This window comes from Sturnira hondurensis, unplaced genomic scaffold, assembly GCF_014824575.4.
Source record: "Sturnira hondurensis isolate 20B ecotype Veracruz unplaced genomic scaffold, ASM1482457v3 Scaffold0025370, whole genome shotgun sequence".
NCBI lineage: Eukaryota > Metazoa > Chordata > Mammalia > Chiroptera > Phyllostomidae > Sturnira > Sturnira hondurensis.
Genome location: NW_028098001.1, coordinates 232134 through 258577, shown reverse-complemented (window position 1 = coordinate 258577; position 26444 = coordinate 232134). Strand labels below are relative to the sequence as shown.

Sequence of the window (26444 nt, the reverse complement as noted above, 5' to 3'; positions counted from 1 at the left end):
AGTTGTTACTGTCACGGACAAAAAAGAAAGAAATAGTGCCATTAACCATCCGTCCCTGGCCTGTCGCCTGCCTTTGGTCCCAGTCAGATATCTCGCTCTGGATGAGTATGACTGAGGGTAGATTTATGTATCATATAGTCTTTATCATGACTTTGCTTTCTGTCTATCATTTTCAGATCCTTCATCCAGGGAGGGTTTTAACTAGTAGGATCAGAAATCAAAATATCAGCTGAACAAGCAAGAAGAGCCCTTGCTTCTTGGAAACAGCCACTGGCTGGACCTCAGCCCTGTGCCCATCCTCTCTGTCAAAGCCCCTGGGCTACTGACTGACTTGTCTCTCACAAATCAGGATATATTGTTCATCAAATTGATTACACCAACATCCCCTCAAAAGTTATAGAAATGAGGGGGTGAAGTCCTCTAACTTTATTGATTCAATCTAAAAGCAGAAACAAAATTAAACCATTTTTAATCCCACATTTCAGTGAAATTTAAAAAAGAGAATCCAGAGTCCAAGAGAGTTCAAACCAGAGGGTGGCAAATTGTGGTCTGTGGGCTAAGTCTGACGACCTGCTACAAGGGTTTGCAAACAAGGGTTTTACTAGAACACAATCACAGGATTTGTTTGTGTCTGCCTTCACACTACAACAGCAGAGGTGAGGAGCTGTGACAGGAACTGTGTAATAGATGTGTACCTAAAGAACATCTGTGACTTAACCTCTTGGCCAGTGATACTTAAAATATTTGAAACCTGGCTCTTTAGAGCACAGTTTACTAATCCCATGTCTAAACCCAAACAATCATGATGGATTTTCTCCAGTTTTGAAGGCAAAATTACTCATGAATGGAATTCCATAAAAAGATGTCTCATCGGAGTAGAAAATTCAAATAAACCAATTACTAGTAAGGTGATTGAATCAGTAACCTAAAGTTCTCCCAACAAAGAAAAGCCCAGGACCAGATGGCTTTACTGCTGAACTTCACTAAACGTTTAAAGAAGAATTAAAGCCAACTATCCTCAAACTCTTCCAAAAAACAAAACAAACAAACAAACAAAACTCACAGAGATGGAAACACTCCTAAACTCATTTCATGAGGCCACCATTTTCCTGATACCAAAACCAGAAGAAGGCAACATCACAGGAAGGAACTACAGGCCAACATTGTGAATGAATATAAATGTAAAAATTCTCAATAACATACTGGTAAACTGAATTCATCAACATATTGAAAGGATCGTTCACCATGATCAAGTGGCTTTTATCCCTGGGGTGCAAGGCTGGTTCAACATATGTTGAAATCAGTGTGGTGCACCTCATTAACAGCATGAAAGAAAATAATCACATGATCACCTCAACAGCTGCGGAAAAAACATTTGATAAAATTCAACATTCATCATGGCAAAAACTTTAAAAAATTAGGCATAGGAAGTAAATGATACAGGTCATATGATATGCTCAGAGCTAACATATTAAATGTTGATTTGCTGAAAGCTTTTTCTCTAATATCAGGAATGAGACAAGGTTGCCCATTCTTATCACTCTTATTTAACATACTACTGAAAGTTTTACCTAGAGCAACCAGGAAAGAAGAATAAATAAAGGGTACTAGAATTAGAAAAAAAAAAGAAGTAAAATGGTCTCTATTTATAGATGACATGATTTTATGTAAAGAAAATCCTAAAGCCACAACCAAAAAACTGTTAGATCTAATCCATGAATTCAGTGAGGTTGCAGGCTACAAAATAAAATGCACTAAATGGTAGCCTCATCTATACATTAACAACAATTTTTCTGAAAAAGACCAATACCATATGATCTCACTTATATGCGGAATCTAATGAACACACTGAACTAACTAGGGAAATGAAGACAGACTTACAGAGAAAACAGTATGTTAGCTAAGCCGGGTGGGGAGGGGAAGGGGAAGAGTTTGAGCAAAAAAGAAAAAAGATCCACAGACATGGTCAACAGTGTGGTGGTTGTGGGGGTGAGGGTAACTATAAGAGGATTAACTGGTAATGGAAAAAATACAATAAAAAATAAAAGTCATTTTCCCCCTCAAAAAAAAAGAAATTAAGAAATCGAGATATCCACACCCCCATATTCACAGCAGCATCATTTACAATAGCCAAGACATGGAAGCAACCTTAGTGTGCACTGAGGGATGAAGGATAAAAACAGTGGAATATTACTCAGCTATAAAATATGAGGAAATCCATGTTCTTGCAAATGGTAGGACTTCCTCTTATTTAATGGCAAAGTGAAATATGTCACATTGAGAAAGACAAATACTGTATGATTTCACTTATATGTGCAATCTAAAAAAAAGTCATAGAAAGAGTGATCAGACTTATGGTTCCCAAAGATAAAGGATGGAGGTGGGTAGGGGAGGAATTGGAGGACAGGTGGTCAAAAGGTACAATGCAAACTTACAGTTATAAGACTGACGAGCATTAGGGATCTAGTGTAAAACAGGATGACTATAGCTAACACTGCCGTATGATCCGTATGAACATTGTTAAGAGAGTGCTAAGCATTCTTATCACAAGGAAACATTTTTTTTCTTTTTTTCCTTACTTTTCTCATTGTACCTATATGAGATGATGGATATTAGCCAGACCTACTGTAGTATTCATTTTATTATACGTAAATCAAACCATATTGATGTGTGCACTAAACTTGTACAGTGAGGTATGTCAATTATTTCCTCAGTAAAATTGAAAAAATTCCCATACACATGTAAAACATACTATGTTCTTTTCTCACTAACCAGGACAAGATATTTCCAATAACCAGAACAGCGCCTATCATAGTAGGGAGTCAATAAGTGTTCGGTTAAATAAATAAATCTTTAAAAATGTATGTACTTCTGCATTTTATTTATGATATATCTCTATTTTGGAATAAATTTCTTTTTCTCAAAACTTTAAGTAAAACGGATGCTATAAGAAGAATGCACAGTGAGGTTTTCAGTACTGTTTCAAGTCCCAGTTAGAAGAAGCTCAATAATTTTTTCTGAAGGGTTCTGCAGGTTTTAAGAGAACAAAGCAATCCTCCCTATCTCAAAAAAAAGTGTGTCCTGAAAAGTATTTCTATGGATAACAATAACCTCTATACCAAACATAAGTATATGTAAAGTCCACACGATATTAATGTTTGTGAATGGTCCTAAGAGCTACTAATCCCCCGTCTCCTACAGCAATTCAGCCAGCAGAAGAGTCCTCATGAGGGACAGCTCACTTCACCAGCCCCAGCACTGTTCTCTGAGTTCTCAAAGATCTGTCTCATGTCCCTGTGAGAAATACGGGCCAGGAAACACCACCAAAACAAGCTGCGTAGGAAGGAATGAAGAGGCGATGACAATAACCAAGGAGCCACAGAAACGAGCACGAATCAGCCACCTGTTCCACAGCCGCTCTTATTCCAGCTTCTGCAGAGATAGGGACCAAGGAAGATGAGCATTAAATCATCTAGACTAGACTCTGTCCCATAGTAAAATGCTTAAGAAACATTCATTAATGTTTCTTCCTCTCCTCTTTCTTCCTCACTTGGTTTTATGTTCTTAGGTTCAGCATTCTTATTCTCATTTTTACCTAATATAAAGAGCAAATCAACGTTTTGTACTGTGAGAAAAAAATGTTGAAAAAAGAGTTCCTTACATCTAAATCATCCTATGTCGATCCCGTGGGGCAGACTTGTGAGACCAAGAATGAAGGTCTGGCATCAGTCTGGTGTCAGTCTGGCTGGGTTCCACATTAGTTTCACCATTCACAAGCTGGGTGACTGAGGACAAATTGCTTAAGCTGTCAGTCCTTCATACTCTAAAATAATACCTTATACACTGTTGACAGGATTGAATGAAAACATGTATGTGAAACCCTTAAAATTGTGGCTGGTATATAGTGAACACTTCATTATCAGTAGTATTCTCGATAGTGTTAATGATGTTCAAGCTCTCAGCATGCCCCAAGGGCCCTCCCATGGCCAGCCCCTCTGACCTCTGCTGCTTCCTGGACCGGCTGTGGGCACACTCTGCTTATCTCTTGGCTCCACCAAAGCCAAGTAAGCTTTTAGTCCCAGACTATTTTATCTCTGTTCTCCTTATCTCTGCTCATCCTGAACCACCTAGTTGTAATTCAACATTCTCTTGACACGACCTATTATCAATTAAGCTTCAGCCACATAAATTAATAATGCTATCATTGTGCCCCTGGCCAGACATTTTGTGTAAATTTCTTCATTCCCTTTTCTTCTCTTCCTCCTCTGCTACGAACTTTTCAAGGGCAGAAGATAGATGTTTTAGTCACCCCTTTAGCCACACCATCTAGCAGCTGTTATATAGAACTCATTTAGGGAAATGTATGTTGAATTAAAGAAGGCTTAAGGGCCGAGTGTAGCAATTCTGAAGTCATGAAATTCTGTTTAAAGTATGACCACAGGAATTGGCTCAGTGACCTCTTCTGGCAGCAGACCGCATTTATCACTATAAATTGCATGAAGTAATTGTCTTTATTTGTTCAACATCCAATGGCCTTTAATCACGTCGGGTGAATTGAATTAGGGAACTTCTTCTTATTAATGGAAACCAATTTTTAATGTATCTGAGATATTTCTCACATCTTTTGGAGTGCTGTACAATTTTCTCATTGATAAGTAATGCTCCATTTTTCAATTCCCCTATTCTTTTATTTCTAAATATCATATAGTGTTTTCATAATCAGTTATACTATCTTCAATCAATAATAATTAAAAACAATTATAAAATACAAGTATTTCTCCACATTTTCCCTTTAGTGAATTTTACTCAAATTAACTAAAGTAGCCTATATAAAAAATAATGTAATTTATGTTTTTTAAATGGACTCTTTGCTGAAGGAAAAAATAACCTATCCTACACAGTGGATCAAAAAATGCATCTGTTTGTGAAATTAATGACAATAATTTTATACTTTATTCAACTATGTCACAATCCAGACATTTCTCTCTGTTGTCACTGCCACCAAACTTACACTCGCCGTCATCTCCCAGCCCCACTACCGCAACAGTCTGTAGACTGGCTGCCACTTCCCAGCTTGCCTCTCTCTATTACCCACAGAATATTTGAAGGGGTCCTCTAAATTTTGATCAGTTATCTAGTCAAACCTCTCCTGTCCCCACGGTAATGAATAAAGTCTGACCTCCTTACAAAGGCCGGTGAAGCCCAGCATGACCTGGCCACTGTCTACCTGCCTACCTCACTCGCCATCCTACCACCACCATGCCCTGGGCCACTCTGTGATTTGATCTTTCTCTCCTTGAATATGCTTTGCTTGTTCCTGTTCTGGGCTTTTGGACCTCATGTCCCCTTTCCTTGAAAGGCTTGATCCTGAAGATAAGGCTGAGTGAGCCCTTATCTTCAGATCAAACATGGATTCTTTCGTGAAGCCTCCTGCCCTGTCTGCCTCTGCTCAAGGAGACCATCCAGTCCTTTGTAGACTGCTCTGCTGCTGACATCTCATAGTTCATTCTCCTCTCTCTCCGCCTAATGGTGCAGCTAAATTCTCTCTGCCCTGGATCTTGGCATTCAGGTCCGTCAGAGTCCTCACTGTGACATACACTGCTACCTCCCTCTTCTGACCCCCAGTTAAAACCGAAAAACCTCACAAACCTCTGTAGCTGATCCATTTTGCCTCCAGTGGGCTGTTTTCCTCAGCCCATTATCCATGCCCCACAATAACCAGGGGAGATCTGAGATTGCAAACTGGCTCTATTTTAGCCACGGGAACCCTGTGACACTACTGAGTCACCATGTGTTAGCGTGAGATTACTCAGTACAATAGCCCTTCCCAAAATCGTAGGCAAACCCCTGAGAGTTCCTTTAACTTAACTAAGAATTTCTAAAGCTACTCCCACCAGATGTTTGACCCCAGGAAGCTAAGAGGAGAAAACAAAGGTTGTGGCAGCCACTGTCCTCTGCCAATGTGATCTTCCTCTCCGCCTTTTGTTATATCTCAAAAGTATATGTGATGAAGGCTCTTTTCCTATTGCTTCCTGCATGATTTGAAACTCTTTTTTATAAAATTCCATAAAAACTTAGTCTTTTGTGGCTTGCTGAATAACATCAAGACAAAAAGTAAATCAGTCAGTGAGTCAACGTGGTATTTTATGCTTGTGGTACTAAGCCTCCAGATATTGACAAAACATACAAATAATAGACTAATCCACCAAGTTTAGATTTTCTAGGGTAAGACGGAACTAAAGGAATTTAGAATTCCCTGTTTCTCAGGACTGACTTGCTTTAAACCATCCATCAACATGGATGACAAATTGAGTGTCTTGTGCCCATCTCTGGCCCATGTCAGCCAGATGTTTTGACTTCTCCAGCAGAAAGACAAGTATATGAGAAATCACATGCTGTTCTTGCTGTTTTTACTGTATATCTGATTTGATGCTTTTGAAATGTCTTTTGCTGGAAAGTCAGAAAATCAAACACACACATAAATCTGAGTTGCCAAATAGATAACAGGACTCAGGCCACTTCTTGGTCCCAATTATTTGCTCTCATTTTACATATGATTCTAAATGTTGGGTTTTCTGACTTTCTGGAAAAAAAAACATTTCAAAAGCATCAAATTATATGTTGCAGGATAAAAACAGAGCACAAATAGCATTTGATGCTGAGAGAATATTATTCTAAAAAAATTAACAGTTGCTCAAATATAATATAGTCTGTAACCAGTTGAGATAGGTGTGAATGCCCTTTTCTATATTTAATAATATTAAATATATTAATCTTTAATCTTTAATTTCATTATATACAACCAACACTTTATATATGTTATATGCAATAATTGTGTCTGTAGTTTTATTCACTTAAAAACATCAAACATAAGATATATACAATTTCAAAAGAGAAACTTGATCTACCTTATAAAACAATTTTTTTTTTATATTGGGGGCTCAAATAGTATTGAAAGTAGATATTCAGGCAGCATTATCTTATAAACAGTGTCCAGGAGGCCATGTGCAAGTGAAGACTTTTCTGAGTAGATACTTCACTTAGGGCTGAATTAACCCAGCTCCCCAGCTTGTAACAACTTCTAGCTTCTTATATGGAGTAAATTTCTGAATGTTCAGAACCCTGTAAAATGGGGATAATAAAACCCACCTTAGAGTATTACCATGATGACTAAATGAAGATTATTTATACCAGAAAACATTCAACAGTTGGTATAAAATATACACATGTTATTCATGTACTGCATTTTATACCTGTGAGAAAAGATTAGGTAGCATTCTGTTTTAAAAATAAGACAGATGCCCCATCTATTCTCCATGTTTTGATTATCTTTAACTATGTTTAAATACAATTGAAGCATAAGTAAAAGAAGTACTAATTTAGGGGGAAAATTAAATTATTTTCCTCTCAAAGCTCCCACCTACCAATACCACCATCTTGGATGTTAGGATGCAACATACGAATTGTGGGGAGGGGGGTGGGGAGCACGAACATTGAAAACATGGCAGCTACACACATCAACTGGAAGTTAAAGATGTTTACACAAGTCATCGGATTATGTGGTCTTTGTTTTATTAAGCATTCATGTAATTATAAACATCAAGATGATTCATAAACTTTTTAATATTTTATTTTTGGTTCTTTGAGTTATGGGCTCAATTTATTCTGTAAGTAAAAACCACAAAAAATAGAAACCACAAAATATATTCAGTTAACAAGATACACTTATTTCCTTAGAGTTTCCATTGCAACATTCAATTTTAAAATAGTATTTATTTTGATTCAATAGCATTCTTCCAAAATGAAAAGAAATGATAAATTAATGTAAACAAAGATACAAAAGTATATCTAGAAAGATCTAGGGTTGTAAAATGAGTGATTTATTTTAGGGTTTTTTTTGGTAATTTAGTTACATATATAGTACACTGAGCACATTTAACCAACATAATTTTTCTCTCTTTCCCAACAGGTTAAGAATATACTAATTCAAGAATTTAAAGTACAGTGGAACAACTTAACAACTGTCTATGTGCTTTCCATGATATGTTCTCTATATTGTGAGTATATATGTTTACATTCCCAAGCCAGCTTGATTGTGAAAAAATGTGTTTAATTAGAACTTGTAGATAACTTAGATTGTTTTAGAAAAGGGTAAGCTACAATTCATCCAATATATAAAATAGTGTTAGAAAGTTATCTTATATGAAGAGGTGTTCTGCAAATTTAGATTTAACATTGTATCAAGTTTAAAGCTTAATAAAGTTGTCTATCATGTAAAATAATATACTCATTATGTTTAGTTACATTTTTATAAATATTATTCTTAATGCCCTTAAGATTTTATACCATTCTTACTTTTCTATAAATCTTTAAAAAATATTGGATATGCAGAATTTTTTGCTGAAGTGTTACTGAAATGTCTTAAAATATAATGTTTTTTTAAGGTCTGTTCATTTTTTCCTATATTAGTAATCTTTTTAAAAAACTGTTTTAGTTCTGGCAAGATAATACTTTTAGCACTGAGCCATTCATATACAGGTGTACAAAGGGGGAGCCCCCCAAATCACAGAATTACAGGTTTTCCCTGCTAGGTGAGTGTTCTAGGAGCCCATCTGTATCAGTGCACCAGCTGGTGGTGTTGTGAGAGGCTGCATTGGCTTCAGTGAATTTTTTAAAAGCCTCCTTCAATGCATTTGTTGATTTCAAGATGGGTGATTTATGAGCACACTTGCCAACACAGCACTGGGTGTTCAGCAGTTTTTGAGCAAAAATGGCAGAACCCCCATGTCCTACCCTCCCTATTCACCAGATCTCTCCCCAGTGATCTTTTGTTTCCCCAGATGAAAAAAGTCCTCAAAGGGAAACATTTTGCCAATGTGGAAGAGGTGATACAAAAATGGCAGAAGCACTAAAAGGCATCAAAACCAATGAGTTCAAAAACTGTTTTGAGCAGTGGGAAAAATGTCTTGATAGGTGTATTGCATCAAACGGAAAGTACTTTGAAGGGGAGTGAAGTTTAAACATGTAAGAATAAATACAAAATTGTATATAAATAAAGTCATGGCTTTTTAGGTCCCCTATCATACATATATAAATATGTGTGTGTATATACACGCTATTTAATAAACTGAAGAAGAGGGGAAAAAAGTTTTCTTGGTTCGGTAGTGAAAACTTTTACTATTAACTTTACATTGCTTAAAAGTAAGGAGAGAAGTGAAAGGCTGGGATACTATGCTGTGTTTTTTAGTTAAGAAGTACTAAGCACTAAGTACTAACCCACAGCAGTTCGAAGAAAAGGAGGCAGCTCAATTCCTTTTTGCTCAGAAGAAAGTAAGCCATGATTGGAGCCATTATTAGTCAACAGTGTTCCCAAGATTTATGGTACATGTAGGGCCTCAGAAGATGCTGTTCCTGAACAACACCTGATTCTAACACCCACCTCAAACATTACCCTCCATTCTCTCAGCCCTTTTCTTGCTAGAAACCCTTTCTGAGGACAAAAAATATATCACAAGGGACTTAAAATTCAGTGAGACTTGATCCTTCTCTACAAAGGCAGGAGAATAAGATATGCCTGATTATGGTGTGCCGGTTGGAAGTTGTGGTGAACAGTCATTAGCATGCATTTTCAGAACACTGAAAGAATGTCTTTTGACACAAAATATAATTTAATACACAATATGTGGTTCTAAAGCAGTGTTATCTAATAGAAAAATAACATGAACCACACGTGTAATTTAAATTTTTCTTGTGGTCACATTTATAAAGAAAAAAACAACAGGTATAATATGTTTTATAATTAATTTTATTTAACCTTATTTTATCAAAGTACAGTCATTTTAGCATGTGATCAATATAAAAACTATTAATGAGACATTTAACTTTTTTTTGCATACTAAGTCTTTGAAATCCAGTGTGTACTTATATCACATCTCAATTTAGATCATTTGGATACTGAATTGTTATTGGATATATTTGATCAGTATTTAGATTTCATAAAATTTATAGCTGAAAAAAGTAATTCACAAAGCCAAGTTGTTCCACACATTTAAAGTTTTTTCAGTACCCAAATTGAGTATCAATTTTTAATTTAAATTAATTAAAATTAAGTGTCATTTAGCCCTGGCTGGTGTAGCTCAGTGGATTGAGTGTGGGCCTGTGAACCCAGGATTCCCAGTCAGGGCACATGCCTGGGTTGCAAGCCAGCTCCCAGCAGGGGACCCAGGAGAAGCAACCATACATTGATATTTCTCTCCTTCTCCCCTTCCCCTCTAAAGATAGATAAATAAAATCGTAAAAAAATAAAATTAACTTAAGTATCATTTAATGTATACTAGCCACATTTCATGTACTCTACAGTCCCATGTGTCTAGTAGCTATTGTATGGTACAACTATTTTCCAAAGGACTCTTGAATATAACTTCAAATTTTTAATGAGGAAAAAATCATCAAGTCCCATACATCTGACTAAAATGACATTTTATAGAACAACATATATTTGAGAAAGTATTGATAAATTATACAAGAAATTATGGATAAAATCTCCAAACTGTGAGGACATATTGAATTTTTTTGTAATTTGATTCAGTGTGTATGTTCTTTTGTACTAACTATGAGAGAATTAATGCCCTTCCCCATTACCAAGGAAGGAAGGAAGGAAGGAAGGAAAGAAGGTTTTTGTAAATGGCTGTGTGAAAGACCTTGCTAAAATAATGAAAATATAAGCTTCAGACTTATAAGTCAAATAGCTGATAAAGGATTTATATCTAGAATACATAAAGAGCTGTTAAAACTTAATATTAAGAAAATAAACAACCCACTTTAAAAATAGGTAAAAGGTAAAAATAGGTAAAAGGTAAAAATAGGTAAATCTGAGCTTCACCCAAAAAAGAAAAAGGTGTATAGATGGCCAATAACTATTCGGGAATATTTTTACCACCTTAGTTAAGAGAGATGCAAAATGAAAGTTACGATGAGATGCCCACTAAAATGGATATTTAAGTCTGACCACATCAGATGCTAACAAGCACACACAGTCCCAGGGACTGTCCCTCATTGATGATGGAAATCACACATGACACTGCCACTTTGGAAAACCGCATGGCAGTTTTATTTATACAATTAAACCCATACTTACCGTATGATCCAGCAGGCCCACTCTTAGGTTTTTACCAACATGAATCTAAATCTTTACACAGAAACCTATATGTGAATATTTCCAGCACTTTTATCTGTAATTAAGAAAGTGTTTTTCAAATAGTGAATGCATGAACAAATTGTAGCATTTCTATACAATGGAATACTATTCAGCTATAAAAAGGAAATCATTATTAATTCATGCAATATTGTGGATGCATTTTTCTAGTTTCTGTTGATTTTATTGCTCTTTAAAAAATAGAAGTACACCTTTTACCAATAGGTTAGAATGTTTCTAGGATAATGAACGGATAATGAGTTGAGCCTGAAGTGGGTTCAGATTCCCCTTGTGAGGTGTCTTCAGACATTCACGATGCCTCTCAAGACCAATCAGGACTTGGGTCAGCTCAAAATGATGGCATAGCCTCAGCACCCATACCTCAGAACCCCTTCCAGAGGGTCCTGCTGTTCTCTGTCCTTCTATAGTCACCAGCAAGGAGGCTGGGGATTAAGAGACATTTCGCAGGGTCAGCCACCAATGGCCTCAGTCACTGGCTAGTGGGACTGCATGCCCATATTTCTCAAACTAACTTAAAAAACAAAAACCTAGTGTGAAGAGGAGAAAGGTAACAGCTCCTTCACAGATGCCAGTAGCTTCACTTCTATGGATTTCCTAAAGCAACATCCTGACTACACCCTGGGCTGGTGGCAGCAATGGTGAGGACAGATTTGAAGGTGGCTTTCCAAACTCCAGGCATTTTTCCCAACCTTCAGGCAGAGCAAACCAAGTTAAGTGGACATTATAGCTATTACTGACTATCACTAGGCCCACAGTTATAAGTGAATATCAAGAGTCAGGAGCAGTGTCACTAAGTCTCAGTTTTCTCTCCATATATCACCCAAAAGCATGCAGGTGCAGCTTGGCCATTTGTCACCATGATCTCTGTTCTTGTTCCCCCACCCTGAGGGGGGCCACTTGTTCGGTTTGGGGATTGCTGGTACACAAAATTCCCAGTGGGACTCCAGTGCCTCTACTTTCTGCAGCAGGTTTCCCATGGTGTGAAGAGTGATATCTGGGCTGCGGGCATGAGGGGGGTCCCTCCCGTGGAGTCATCCACGTCTGAGTGTTCCTGGTGTGGTTCAGCTAGAACTGGGCCCCTGGTGAGCCGTGGGGATGGATATCAAGGAGCCAGTGGCCTGCACAGCTGTGTCTGTCCTTTCAGCTTCTACTGAGCTGGGCGTGGGGGTTCTGGGTTTCTCCTACTTTTGCTGCATAGCCAATTCCTGCCCCAAATCTCCAGCTTTATCCTTTCATCTCTGAACAGCTTCTAGGAGATTCTCTTTCTCATCGAGCTTACTCTCCAGGAAGACTTTTCTTTTGATGGCTTGATTCAAGCCCTGCTCACAGTCTTCCAGAGACATGACTGTAGCCCACTTCACTCTTCCCAAGACATTGATTGCTTGCTCTAGCTGTCAGACATATTTCTGCAGCTGATCTTTGATTGCCTGTGTCTTGGCTGGGTCATGCTGTAAGGTGGAGATCTGCTGGTAGTCTTCAGAATGCTGCATCTCAAACTTCTCCTTGATGGTTTCTAGCTCCATGAGAAGTTGGCTATTTTCTAACAGGATGTCCCTGTTCCTGGTTTCAATTTGTTGTAGCTGTGTCTCCAGTTCAGCTTCATATTCTCAGCTTCCCTCCTGGAATTCTCAGAGCTTTTCTTGTGTATTCTCTGCCCTTTGCTTGTAGGTCATAATCAGACATTTCCAATAGTTACCTTCTTCTTCCTCAGAGCTGAAAGCCTTCCCAGAGCCCTCCATTGTGAAAACAGGGGTCGAGGTCACTCTTCTTGTGGTGTGGTATCCTGGCTTGGGTGACAAAGATGAGTTGCTACCACAACAGGGGAATGGCTGAGGCCCTCACTGGGGCATCTTAAGTACGTTTTGTTAAGTGAAAGCTGCAGACCCAAATGACTAAATATTGTGTGATTTCATACATAAGAAATTTTAGGAAAGACAAAACATAGAGACAGGAAACAGATCAGAAGTTGGAGAGTTTAGAGATGGGAGTACTAATTACATTTGCATCACAATGTAGGAACAAATATGAAAGACTTTTTTGTGTAATTTCTTATATTTTTCTGTACAAATAAATAGTAAATTATTGGGGATAGCAGTTTTGTCCCTCTCCACTAAACTTATTGTTTTAGTACTCAACACCATTTAGGGCAATTGAGCACAAAACAAAGACTGTAAGAACTTACATATCTTCTGTTCCTTTCTCTCCAAGCATTCATAAGCTGCTTCTGAAATGAGCAGAATGTTGGGTCTTCTCCCCCAAAGAGGGCACATTGCCCTCTGGCTTGGGCTTCGTGTTGCAGTCCAGCTGTCATGTGTAGGTGTGCATTCCATAGCAGAACCATGGTTCAGATGATAAAGATGAATTAGACTATAGAAAATAGATAATATAGTGATCTCAATATCTCCACAAAAAAAGCTGGAAATTGTCCTTGGACTTGTAGTAAAGGTAAGGGGGGCAGTTTGGGAGTCTGTCAACACTCTCCTTGGCCCTTATTAGCCACTTATGCTTACTCGTGTATTTTGTTCATGTTCTCCTTTTGGTGATTGACACAAACTTTTGATATGAGGAGCACTTTTTAAGGTGTTTTGAGATGCTTTAATACAATTTGTGCTGAGCCGAAAGAAGCATGTGTTAATTGCTATAAGCTCTCTTAAACATTTTAAAGAAAAATAATCACCAAAACAAGGACCTACATACAAACGCTTGTTCTAAAAATGATAGACAAGAATTCAAAAAGGGTATTATTCTGTTTAGTTCAGCGTACTTTGTATTATTTTTGCACACTATGGACAGTATTGTTTGTTCATGTGTGTATTACATGTTTGTGTGTGTATATGTGCTGGGTAATGATGTAAAGTGGGTTTCTTTCTATGGGTCACAGTTAAAAACTTTAAATGCCACTATCCAAAAAATGCTCTAGAGAGTAGAACATATAGAAATTTCCCCCATATTCAGAAGCCAACACTTTGCTTTAAATATTACCTTCTCTTCTGCTTTACTTATGTAACTATGAAAGCAGCCAGCAGAAGAGTATAAGAATGAAATAAAACTCGGAAAAGGAAAACAGTAATGAAACCATTGCAAATACTTGAGAGTAGCCAATTCAAAAAAATACAAGTATATCTTAAAATTCAGTTAATATAAATGGTGATTGCAGAGTAGTGGGATTTAGACCTCAGCTACACAAATTGCTGGTTAAGGAACCCTGGGAAAAATCATTTAACCACTCGAGACATTCTTATCTGGGAAATGAAGATAGAACTAGCTCCCGTCTCTGCAGGCAGTTAACAGAATGAGGTTATGTAGTTCGTAGATTGGGCTTAGTGCCTCACATGTAAGACATTCCTCATGTCTGTAAATATTACACTATTCTCTTTCTAACTTATGTTATATACATCTTAAATTTTTATTAGTACTGATCAATTTGTTTCAAGAAAATTTAAGTTAATTTTGATGGATAATTTAAATTCCATTTTGTAGGACATCTGTAATTTGTTTGTCCCTAGTCCCCAGTGCAAATTCCATTTTGTCTTTTTTGGAACCTTGTCACATAGCTCTGTGATGCATTCAAATTTCATGGCATTTTCAAAAAGAGACATCACACAATTACTGAGGATTTTATAAAACCAGTGGCCAAGTTCAGAACTAATACGTTGTTTGGAAAGAAAACAGAACAAGTTTTTGGCACAATTACCTTATCAGATAACTTTATTAATGATAACTAATAAATGGCAGACAATATCAAGGAGAAACTCTTATTGTCTAGTATTCTGGCTGATAGTTCTCTCTGGCTGATAGTTACATCAAGGCTCAGATGTGTACATAATAGACTGTTGGCATATGTATAATTCCTATACATGAAGAACATTTTCTTCACCAAAAATTTCTGCTGCTAGAGAAAAATTTTAACATATGTTATAAATATAATATAAAAATTAATGCATTTCTTGTTTGTTTAGTTAATACTTACTATTCCTTTGAAAAATATTCTAACATCAGCCAATATTCTACTAAAATTAGGGGTGAATTAACACCAGTTGTTGTACCCCAGGGAACAGTGTTAACAAGCGAGTGTCAGTGGTGGTATTAGTGCCAATATTTAAGCTAGCATTATGCCAGAGACCAGTGAGCAGCCAATCTAATTAACCCCAACCATAGTTCACAACCAAAAAAGCTAATAATGAACATTGGAAATACAATAAGATTATGGACATGAAGTATACTGTTTAAAGATATGCATAGCAAATGTAAAACTCTACTTTTCTTTTTTAGAGTATACTGGTTGTTGAAAAGATGGGCACTTTTGAAATTAGGGGGAGGAAACAAACATTTCTTCCCAAAACCAATACTGCCATGTCTATAGTTTCAAGTCATTCTCTCAATTACCATACCTCAAAGATATATTCAGTATCAAACACAGCCCAAACCACTTACTCATTGCCAGAGAAACAACTTTTCTGAAATAAAGATAAGGATCTCTTAACAAGACCAAAAGAAAGTCATGCAAATGACCTGATCACTTGTAGATTGACTTCGACTTTTCCCAATACTTGATAATTTCCTTTATCTTCTAGTTGGCTAAGAAATATATGGATGCTATATAGTTGAGCATATTTAAAAATCACATTCATATGCTGCATTAGACCATGAGAAAATCATTTCAGGGAAATATATCATTGAAGAGTAAATTAAAAAGCCATTTACCCTTGACTTGCTAATAGTTGAGTGAGTTGAATCATTTAACCTTTTAGTTTTGAGCATGATATGTTGACTTAATACCTGATGAAGCATCAGAAGTTGGATCTCAGTATTCAGAACTATGCAACAGAGCCTCTTTATGCTTGCAGTGAATATTAATAGATATAATCAAAAGTTTATATTTAATTTTACCAGGAAATGAAATTAATTAGAACCTGTTTATCCTAGAGTCAGATATAAACAGTATCATCCTTCTTATGAAATAATTGTATTGTTTTATTATATTTTATATTTATATTTCAATTGTGATGAACATTTTACTGTATCTAAAATTGGAAAATATTTTGCATACTAATTAACCATTAAGAGGTCTTCAGGTGCTGGCAGATTGATGTCATGCTTAGGAATATCTTTTTCACAACCCTTGTAAGTTATTTCAATGCCTTTAATATTCAGGAGAGCAAATTTTATTCCAAAGAAAATAAAGAACCACTTAAGTGTACCAAAGTCATGTGTGTAGGAGCTTAGGGACATTCAGTGTTTTAAAGTAATAAGAGAAAAAATAATTTGATGGTACTGTCAGACCAAAAGCTATTCTCACGTATCACAATAATCAACTTAATATGACTTAAGAATCAAACTTGTTTTTTAAATTTTATTTTAATTGTTGTTCAAGTATAGTTTCCTTTTACTCCCAGCCCACCCACCCAGCCTTCCCCCCACCCTCCCATTTACACCCGCCCTAATTTTTGTCCATGTGTCTTTTACACTTGTTCCTGTAAACCCTTCCCCTTTTCCTCTGAAAACTTATTTACAGCATAGAGACTACACACTGAAAAATAGAGTAGGTTATGGGCACATAGAAACTTAGAGTTTATAAATCTTTGGCATTTACCTTTCCTTGTTTCCACATGCACATGCCTGGGTTGCAGGCCACATCTCTAGTTGGGGGAATGGGAAGGAAAACTGGTAAATGTTTCTCTCCCTCTCTTTCTCCCTCCCTTCACCTCTTTCTATAAATGAATAAATATATATATTTTTTTAAATTTAGATTTATGTTAATCCTAATTTGATCAGCAAATATTTATGAAGGACATTAATTAAAGGCATATTGTGAGGCATTGTAGGGATGGAAACCATGAGATATGAATCTTTCCCTCAAAGATTTGCATAGTTTTATTTTCATCTTTCTCATGTCCTAAATTCTTTCACCTATGTTTCCACTGAAAGAGTACAGTGATCTTAACATACTCTTTTTTGTTCCTTTTTAAAGTATATTTTATTGTCTATGCTATTACAGTTTTCCCAATGTTCCCCCTTCCCCTGCCCTCCACCCTGTACCCCCAACTCTCCAGCATCCCCCACCTTAGTTCATGTCCCTGGGTTGTACATATAAGTTCTTTGAATTCTCTGATTCCTATACCATTCTTAACCTCTCCCCATCTATTCCGTGGTGGTTGTCAAACAGATTATTTGTAAAGGAACATGTTTTTTTTTTCCTTTTTGACCAACTGTATTCCTTAGCAAAAGCAATCCTAGATTCCTTCACATTGCTGTAGATCCAATCAATACCTCTTTCATTCAAAATGTAAAGACACCTTAATATTATTCTGTAATAAGAGGAAACAGGACTCTCTCCACAGCTGGGGAAAGGAATACACAGAAGGATCTCATTTGCCAGGAAAAAAAGAAAGTGTTAAAAAAGAGAGGGAGAGAGAATGGGGCCCTAGCTGGTATAGTTCAGTGGATTGAGCACGGGCTGCGAACCATAGGGTTGCTGGTTCAATTCCCAGTCAGGGCACATGCTTGGGTTGCAGGCTAGGTCCCCAGGAGGGCCTATGTGAGAGGCAACTACACACTGATGTTTACCTCCCTCTCTTTCTCTCTCCCTTCCCCTCTCCCTAAAAATAAATAAATAAAATCTTGGAAAAATAAAGGATGGGGACCAATCAAAGGAACAAAGGAGCACACTCCAGGAGTTCCCAATGGCTAGTTTGAGTAGTGTATAGTGGAAAATTTTATTAGCAAAATAAATACTTCAGTGTCACAGTATAACCTAATGTATTAAATGAATATCTATGAATACATACTTTTATGAACAAGTAGCTAAATAAAAGAGAGGAAATAAGATCTGTACAGAAGAATTAGAGATAACATATAAAGAACCCATCCTCAAAGAGAGGGAGCCTAACTCCCAGATCCTTAAGTGTGAGCTGCAGGTAGCGACTTCCTCCCAATATTGATATGGAGAAAAGTAGGAACTTTACGATTTTGAAATCTGATAAACACTACCTCAGTCAGGAAACATCAATAATAGGTCCTGATGGTAGCATGTATCTTTGGTATGATGTCATAAGAATGGCACTTCTTCTCTTTGTCTTCCTCTCCAAATCCCATAAACCCAATATAATCAGAAGAACAAGATCAACAATCTAACTTGAAGGATGTTCTACAAAATATTTGTCCAGTAGTCCTCAGTTCATTCAAGGACATTCAAAGTAAGGAAAGTCTGAGGAAATTATCACTGCAAAGAATTGCTTAAGGGAACAGACATGGTAACTAAATGTAACATAGTAACTTAGATGGGATCTTTAAGCAGAAAACGTGCATTGGATAAAAACTAAGGAAAGCTTAACAAGGTATGAAGTTCAGTAAATAATAACGCCTCAGTATTGGTTCAGAAGTTGTCACACATGAACCATAGTCGTGTAAGATGTTAACAATAAGGGCAATTGTATTTGGAGTATACAAAAATTCTCTGTATTATGTTTGCCACACTTCTGCAAATGTCAGACTATCCTGAAATTATAATTTCATTGAAGAGGTTATATATAAAGGGCTACCTGGAGCTGTAGTTTAAGGAGACCCAGAGGGCATCCCAGGGGCAACTGAGAGAAAAATAAAAAGTGTGCGTGGCTATGCATCTGTTGAACTGCTGGGCTGTTCTCTCAGTTTCCTGTGTTGATGCGTACTTGACATAGGTCACTATTCTTACAGTCTCTTAATGATAAGCTACTGACCTTTTCAGTTTTGAATTAGTCCTGTCCTCTCTTGATTAAAAAAATAGGGCAACAATAGTTTTTCAATATTCACAGAACTGGGCTTGACAATAGCTTTGGGGAAAGTGACTTTGTAGAGAAAGGAAGAGATACTTACGGCCTTAGACGAAAGAAGCAGGATAATCTTAGCAAAAGGGGAGTGGTATTTGGTGTTTTGTTCTTTACTCTTTATTTTATGCACTTTTCCTTTTCCTGTATTGCATTATAAAAATAGATAGGAATGCTGACAACAAAAAAGAATAGCTTCCAGAGAAAGATATGTGAGGAAATATTTTGGGTACCAAGAGCCCAAGCACTCGTGTATTTTTTAACACTCTATTTTTACAAGGAAAGAGGTATTTGAAAATGGCACTTTCTAATGTAGAAACAGAGCAAAAACTATTAGCGCAGATGGTTAGCGACAAGGTTGAGGACACAATGAACAGGTTAAAATTATACCAGTGTGAAGTCTGTCAGGAACACAAAAGCGGTGGTAGCGGCAGGCAGGACTGAGTTGGCTTCATTAATAAGGCATCCTTTCATTTCCTTTCTTTCCCCCGGTACATCATTCATCACTGTAACACAGAGACATGTTTAAGAGTCTACAAATGAATTCTGTAATTCAAGGAAGCCTATCCTTTGTGCAGCGTGTGCCGTCTGTTTAAAGCAGAAGTTTCTCTTTCAGAAATACTTAGCCTCAGTGCGATGTGTTCAGGTAAAAGTTCACAAAGTGTCACAGTAATTAGACACAATTAAAGCAGAGGTCATCCTTTCAGAAAAGTTCATCAACCAGTTATTGATTGCTTTCAATGCAGAAAATGCACATCTCGATTTAATCTTTGTGGGTTTTTTTTAATTGTCCAGGTGTTAGAAATTAACATTGTATGTGCTACAAACAAGACTTTTGCTTCTAAGCTGTTTTTGCCAATGAGAGTATTCACATTCTTCCATTTTATTGTTCAGATATGTAAGATATGCCATGCATTATGCAACTAGAATTTTTACAGAAAGGCAGTTACGTTCAAATGATATATGAAATGTTTTATGTCCTGTGTTGACCTTTGGTAATAATTAAAACAAAACACTTCAATTTCTGGGTAATAAAAAGGAGTTTTTGTAAATAACTGTTTTGAGAAGTCTAGACATGTAGAGGTTTGTTTTTACGTCTTTGATTGTAATTTAAAATATTTCTCAAAGTATCCCAAAATCACTGTCCGTGATGGGTTATTTATATCACAACATGAAAATGATGATTTAATGATCAGTGTCTTCTGAAATGTGCTTTTTCTTACTGGTTTTTATACTTGAACAATGTTTATCCTGATGGTGAAATCTAGATACAAGATATTCTAGTGGGTCATTTGCCCAAAGTTTGAAAACTACTACTTCTAAGAGACTTTTTAAAAATTATTTTATGGAAAAAGAAAACATTCCATGAGCAAATACGTTTCAGAAAGTTTGCTTACCAGCCTCCTCTACATTTCATCCAGTCAACATATGGAAGTTCTGGTGAGTCCTGTAGAAGTGATGTCTGCCGGAAATATCTTGAAGCAGTGGGAGTAAGACTGCAGAAGCAAACAGCATCCGAATTGTGAAGGATCTTTTATGTCTAGCTGAGAAGTCTGGCAGTTTTTCAAACTTTCCTCTTAGAATGACCGCTTGGGTAGCAATGTGAAGGATCAGTGAGAGGCATATTTAGGGAACTTTTACAGTAACCAAAACTAATAAACAAACAAAAAACTTAGCAAAAGTGGTTAGAGTCATGCTGGAAAGAAGTAGAAAGATTAAAAAATATATTAGACATGAATGACAGGTTAGCTGAATGTTAATGATTAGAATTCAAGAGTTAATCAAGTGTGTGGCTTTGTTGCTTTGTGGATGTTGGAGCCCAGGAGGAGGAACAAGGAGGAGGAACATGAAAGGGAAGAACCAAGGATGCGGAACATAAATGGGAGCATCATAAATTAGATAGGGTACAACGGAGAATCTGTCTTTATGTATGCTGAGTCTGAGACACCTGTAGAAAGTCAGGATAGAGATTCTCGGGGTATAGTTGGATAAAGAACCATGGGCTTCCAGAAAGAAAGAAAAGGAAAAAAAAGCTCCAGACAGATACTACTAAGTAGGTGGTAAAATCATGGAAGTGGTTGGTTGGAGGCACTCAGAGACAACAGTCAGAATGTGCAATATGCAGAGTAAAGTATTGTATAAATAGGAAGGCATAGTGAGCAGGGTCACAGAACCTAAGTGTAGAGACAAGATCAAGAAAAGGAGTAAGTGTCCACACAACAGAATAGGCCAAGAGAGATATGTGTATAAAACTATGGTTGGATTTAGTAATAAATCAATCGTTTGTGATTATGGCCAGCACAATTTCAGGGAAACAGCAAGGCAAAGCTGGATAAAAGATTTGGTGGGTGGTGTAGCATGGAGGAAAAAAATGTTAGCAACTATTTACTTTAGTAGAAAAGAGAGTGACAAGATAGTGAATATGAAAGACACAGGTAGAGAATATTATTTTGTTCTTTTTTGGATATTTAAGTGGGGAGAGGTCTAGTGAAGAAGAAAAGCCCTGAATATATAGGCGAAGGGATCCTTGGTTGATTTACGTCTTGAAGAAGCAGGAAGGGACTGGACCTGGAGGGAATGATATCTCTCGGTGACTAAAGGAAAATGATAATGATGAAATACTACAGATAATGTAGTAAGTTTAAATGAAGAATACTGACGGATTTCCTTTCTGCCTGATTTGATATTCTTTTTAAAAAGTAGAAGGTGATTTTTTTCTGGTGAAATGAAAAGTTTAAATCACAGGGTCTTTAGGAAAGTTCTGAGGATTAGGAAAGAGGCACTCTGAGGAACAGATGACTGGCCAGGGACTTTCTCTCAGGCTGATGAGGACCCAGTTGAGCTAGGAACAGTGAATTTATAATGACACCATGCTATTTTGTTGTGTGATTATTTGAATGCAGGAAGTGAGAAAAATGATTGACCCACGGTCAAGGTTTAAAGTAGTTGAGAGTTTTGGTGAGATAAAGTCTGAGTAAGACAATGGGAATAAATATAGGAGGAGGGCAAAGGATTTAGATGGTTTACAGCCCAAATGAATTCAATAGCACATTCAGTGGAAGCAAAGAAGAGAGAAACATGACAGTTAAGATGTTGAAGGATATTTTATATAAGATTTCAGATGCAAAGATGTAGGTCACGGTGATTGGCCATGAGAATGATTGTTGAAGGAGGGTGCAGATAGAGGTCATTGGAGGTGACAGATTAAGTAACCAGGGGCCATAAAGTTGGATGTCTTATCTGTATGGACACTGTGTTGCTGTGGTTCCCTCAATTAGGGCAGGATTAGTTTAACAGAGGAAAACTGAGAGTCAGACATCAAAGAATTCAGGGGTCATTGGAAACACACAGGAAGCAGAAAAGTATAATAAGTAGTAAAAGAAAAACATGCAATCTACCCAAATAGCCAGAGCATCAAATACATTAAAATATTTTACCCAAAGGTAAAGGATAAAAATTAAAGGAGGACTGAGGAGAAAAGTCTCCAAGGCTGGTGAAGTGTAGAAGAATGAAGAGCCTCTTGTGAGAGCCAGGAGATTAAAACAAGAACACAGAAGGTTCCAGAAGGTGCGGAGAAGAAGCAGGGGTTTGTGTCAGGAGACAGGAAAGCGAGTTGTAGAGCAGTGTGGGTGTGAAGGGAAGGAGAGGGTGGATTTTCACAGGAGCTTGAATTTTCTTTAGGGATCCAGGGTGGCAGAGAGAGGAAGCTGTATGAATTAATTCTTCCCCAAGTTTTCAGAGAGCTCTAGAGTTATGTTACAAGCTAAGAACCCAGAAAATCTGAGGAATTTGATGATCACAGACCAGACCTTGTTAGGAACTGACCCACTGATATTCTACTTCTTCAAATTCTGGCTGTCTTCTCTGAGATTTGGCTGGTTATGACTTGGCTACTTTTCTCTATAACGTACCCTCCCTCTCCCTGTCTGCTAGATACACCACTCCAAATTCAATTTTAACCCTTTTCCATTTTATATCCCAGGCCTCTGTAGGGATTAATTAGTCCAAACACATCTAAGCAATATATGGATATCTGTGAAAGAGTATTTTAATGGCACTGCCAGGGATAAGGCCAACCACACACACACATGAGTATTCTGCTCATAAACTTGCCTGTAAAATCCTATTAAAAACTAGTGATTTCAGAGGTGGAACAGGTTATAGAAAGATGGCAAAGAAAATCAATCCCATTAAAATTTCAAAATCCCAAGGCAAGTTTCTAGTTTCCAAATTCATCTGCACAGCATTTTTTTTTATGTTAACAGTGATACTAAAGGGCAGATTAGTATCTGTTTATAGCAGTACTCAAATTATCATGGAAAAAATAAGACATGATCTAGTTATAAATAAGGGAAATGACCAGAAAAGGGCTGAGCACTGTCAGTGTCCGATCTAAATCCCTAGTCTGAGAGAGAAAGCTGGCTGCATTTTGATGAAAATGACCAAAACACCGAACCCCAGAAGGTCTACAGGGAGGAGAATGATCTGAATCAAAGCGGGCTTGGATTAGCAGGTACTTCGCGAATGAACATAGAAGGACAAAATGAATGTGATCTTAGATCAGAGGTTTTTCTCTTCTGTCTTACTCTCTTTGTCTTTGTCCAACTCTCCTCCCCGTCCCAAGTAGTTTATTTTCTCTGTATTCAGGTCTATTAAAGGATAAATATTGAAGATTATCCAGAAAATTTTACAGGAAAGAATAGCTACCAGAACGACTATGATACATTATTTTGTTTATGCATCCTCAAAAATCTCACTAAAATACACACACAGACTATGGGCAGGGGATGATGGTATTTACTCATTAGCATCCTCCCTCTTGGTAATTGTGCTAATATGGGCTCCTCAGTATTGTTACTATTTTCTTCTTAATGTTATTTTTACCTGAGAAAAAGCATAGCTAGAGTAGAGAATATGTAGCATTGTCAAGTTTTTATTCATAATAATAAACTTAAAATCATAGCAATATATGATGTTTTAAAAAATATTTTGTCAGAGTTTATATCATATGACCTTCGTAAAAGCCCTGTGATATTGACAGAACAGATATTTTGCCTGCATTTCAGCGAGAGAGAAATTGAATCCTAGTGAAATTTAGAGGCTTTCCATAAATAGTGTAACTAGTCAATGTCATAGGTAGAAATGATGTCAAAACCATTTTAACTCTACACACTCTGTAGAGTTAAAATGGTCCTTACTATATTGCCTCCGGGCCTAATTCTCTGTGTGTAGTGGGGTTTTTCGTTTTGTTTTGTTTTTTTTTGTTTGTAGTTGTATGACCTTGGAAAAGTTACTTAGCCTTCCAAAATCTGAGTTCCCTACCTGGAAGATGCAGGCATCAATGTTTTTTACCTGAAGTTTGTGGGTGGAATGATGAAATGATATACTGAATGTAACTTCTCAGCTCAGTGTCGAGGAACACAAATGCTACTTATGCTAATATTTCGCTGATAAAAATAGGAGAAGAAATTAGAGAAGTTGAGGGTTCCTTCACAGGCATTCAGTCATTAAGCATTCATTGAGCATGTGTTATGCGCCAGGCACTGTGCTAGGTACGAGACAAACAACTTCACAGTCATAGTTCCTTGCCTGCAGTGGTTTCTCACCAAGAAGGAACGCACATATGCAAACTAATACTTGCCAAAAATATTTCAATCTAAGATAGAAAGAGTGGGAAAGGGGGGCTTTTTGGCATCCAACACAGAGTGGTCAGGAAGGGTCTACAGGTTTAGGAACTGTTTCCTAAAATGTGGCATTTCCAGAGAGAGAAGAAAATGAGCAGAAGCAATGAAGCAGCGGCTGCTTCAGGGTGCTTGGAAAACTAAGCATTTTAGTATGGCTTGAGTTTAAGGATAATAAGGGCCCCAATGAGATAAAAGCTAATGGTTACACAAGGTGATAATTTCTCAAAAGCTCCTTCCTTCCTTCCTTCCTTCCTTCCTTCCTTCCTTCCTTCCTTCCTTCCCTCCTTCCCTCCTTCCCTCCTTCCCTCCTTCCCTTTCCCTTCTCCCTCCCTTTCTTTCTTTCTTTCTTTCTTTTCTCTTGCAGTTCCCATCATCCGGCACACCATAACCTCAGTACATGTCAGTGCTTAGCACGGGCTAATTAGCAGTGGTTATATCAGCAGTATTTGTTCCAGAAGATTACTTTAAATTACAAAGATATGAACCTAGTGAGTTGATTGAAATTTCAGACAAGAGAGAACAGGTTGTTTTTCTGAACAAAGAAGGTAAATGGGAACCGTATGATTGTCTTATTAGATGCTAGGAAGGAACTGTATGACAAAGGACAGTGAAAAGACATCAATGTTATAATGTTAGCAGATACCCCTTTCCCATGCCTCTCCGACCCCATTTGTTTTGCTTTTGCTACTTGGAGATAGATAAGCTCAGACATGGTGAGCGAATCGGCGAAGCTTCTCAGATAAACAGTGAACGGTACCTCTTAGTCAGTGCATTCTTCCTCCCCAGATTCCAACTCCCGATTACCCTTCTCTCCTTCAGTGCTGGGACCTGGACATATTTTCACAGCATATGTCCTTCGGCCACACACACACACAATGGAAACCTGGTCGTCGCTTCATCTGTACTCTGTGGGAAGTTTGTTTCCTAATCTTCTTTCTTCTTTAGTGACCTTTTTTCAAATAGTTGAACAAATGATGGTCTTTGTTTGCAGCTTCCACTGCAGTTATTCATTTAGGAAAATTGGTTGATCAATGCCAGGCAGGGCTGTTATATCTTTTTCTGCTGAGATGAGAAAAGAGTGTTATGTCAAATTGAAAAAACTAGAAAAACCAATTGCTGAATTAGAAGTGATATCATTAGATGCACCCTCCATTAATTGGTTAGAATTGGAACATTTAAGTCTGTACATAATCAAATATTGTCTGGAAATGTTACAGCATTCTTATTTTATGCTAAATAGATTTTTATGGAAGCACAATAAAGGAGGAAATCTGCTTTCTAATTTGACTAAAACCACAATGGATCTCTGTTATTTCAGCTATTAAAACACTAAATAGGAGCAGGTTGATTAGAAAAGGAAAAGAAAAAATTAATTTCATATTTGAGATCCATTATCAAACACTGCATATTTTAAAGTGAAATTATTCATAACGATTGAAGATGGATTTTCATAATTACTTTCAGAAAAGAGTAGATATATTTCTAGCTCCTGTTCAAAATGGAAAACAATCTAAAGAAATAAGAGCACTCTATCATCAGTATTATTGGGAAAGAGGGGGTAGTTTATTAACCACATAAGCCCATTCACAGAAAATACTAGAGAGATTGAAAGACTTCCACTTGCTGCATTCCAAAAGACAGAACTGTAGGCTCACATAACGTAATGACTGTATCCATTCTCTGTTTGTACCATTTGAAAATTCTTTATTGTGTTATAGCTATTAGTGAATGCATCCATTC

The 26444-nt window shown here is 37.1% G+C and overlaps 1 protein-coding gene and 1 pseudogene across 1 annotated transcript in view; one reads left to right on the top strand and one right to left on the bottom strand.

The window, feature by feature from the left end:
- Positions 1-7971: 7971 nt before the first annotated feature.
- FUT9 (fucosyltransferase 9) overlaps positions 7972-26444 on the top strand; it is a 73983-nt gene continuing 55510 nt past the window's right edge. Inside the window, exon 1 of the mRNA XM_037039446.1 lies at positions 7972-8057. The gene's annotated coding sequence lies outside the window, so the exon portion shown is untranslated. The remainder of the gene's footprint in view (positions 8058-26444) is intronic.
- LOC118982385 (nuclear distribution protein nudE homolog 1-like) lies at positions 11810-12954 on the bottom strand (annotated as a pseudogene).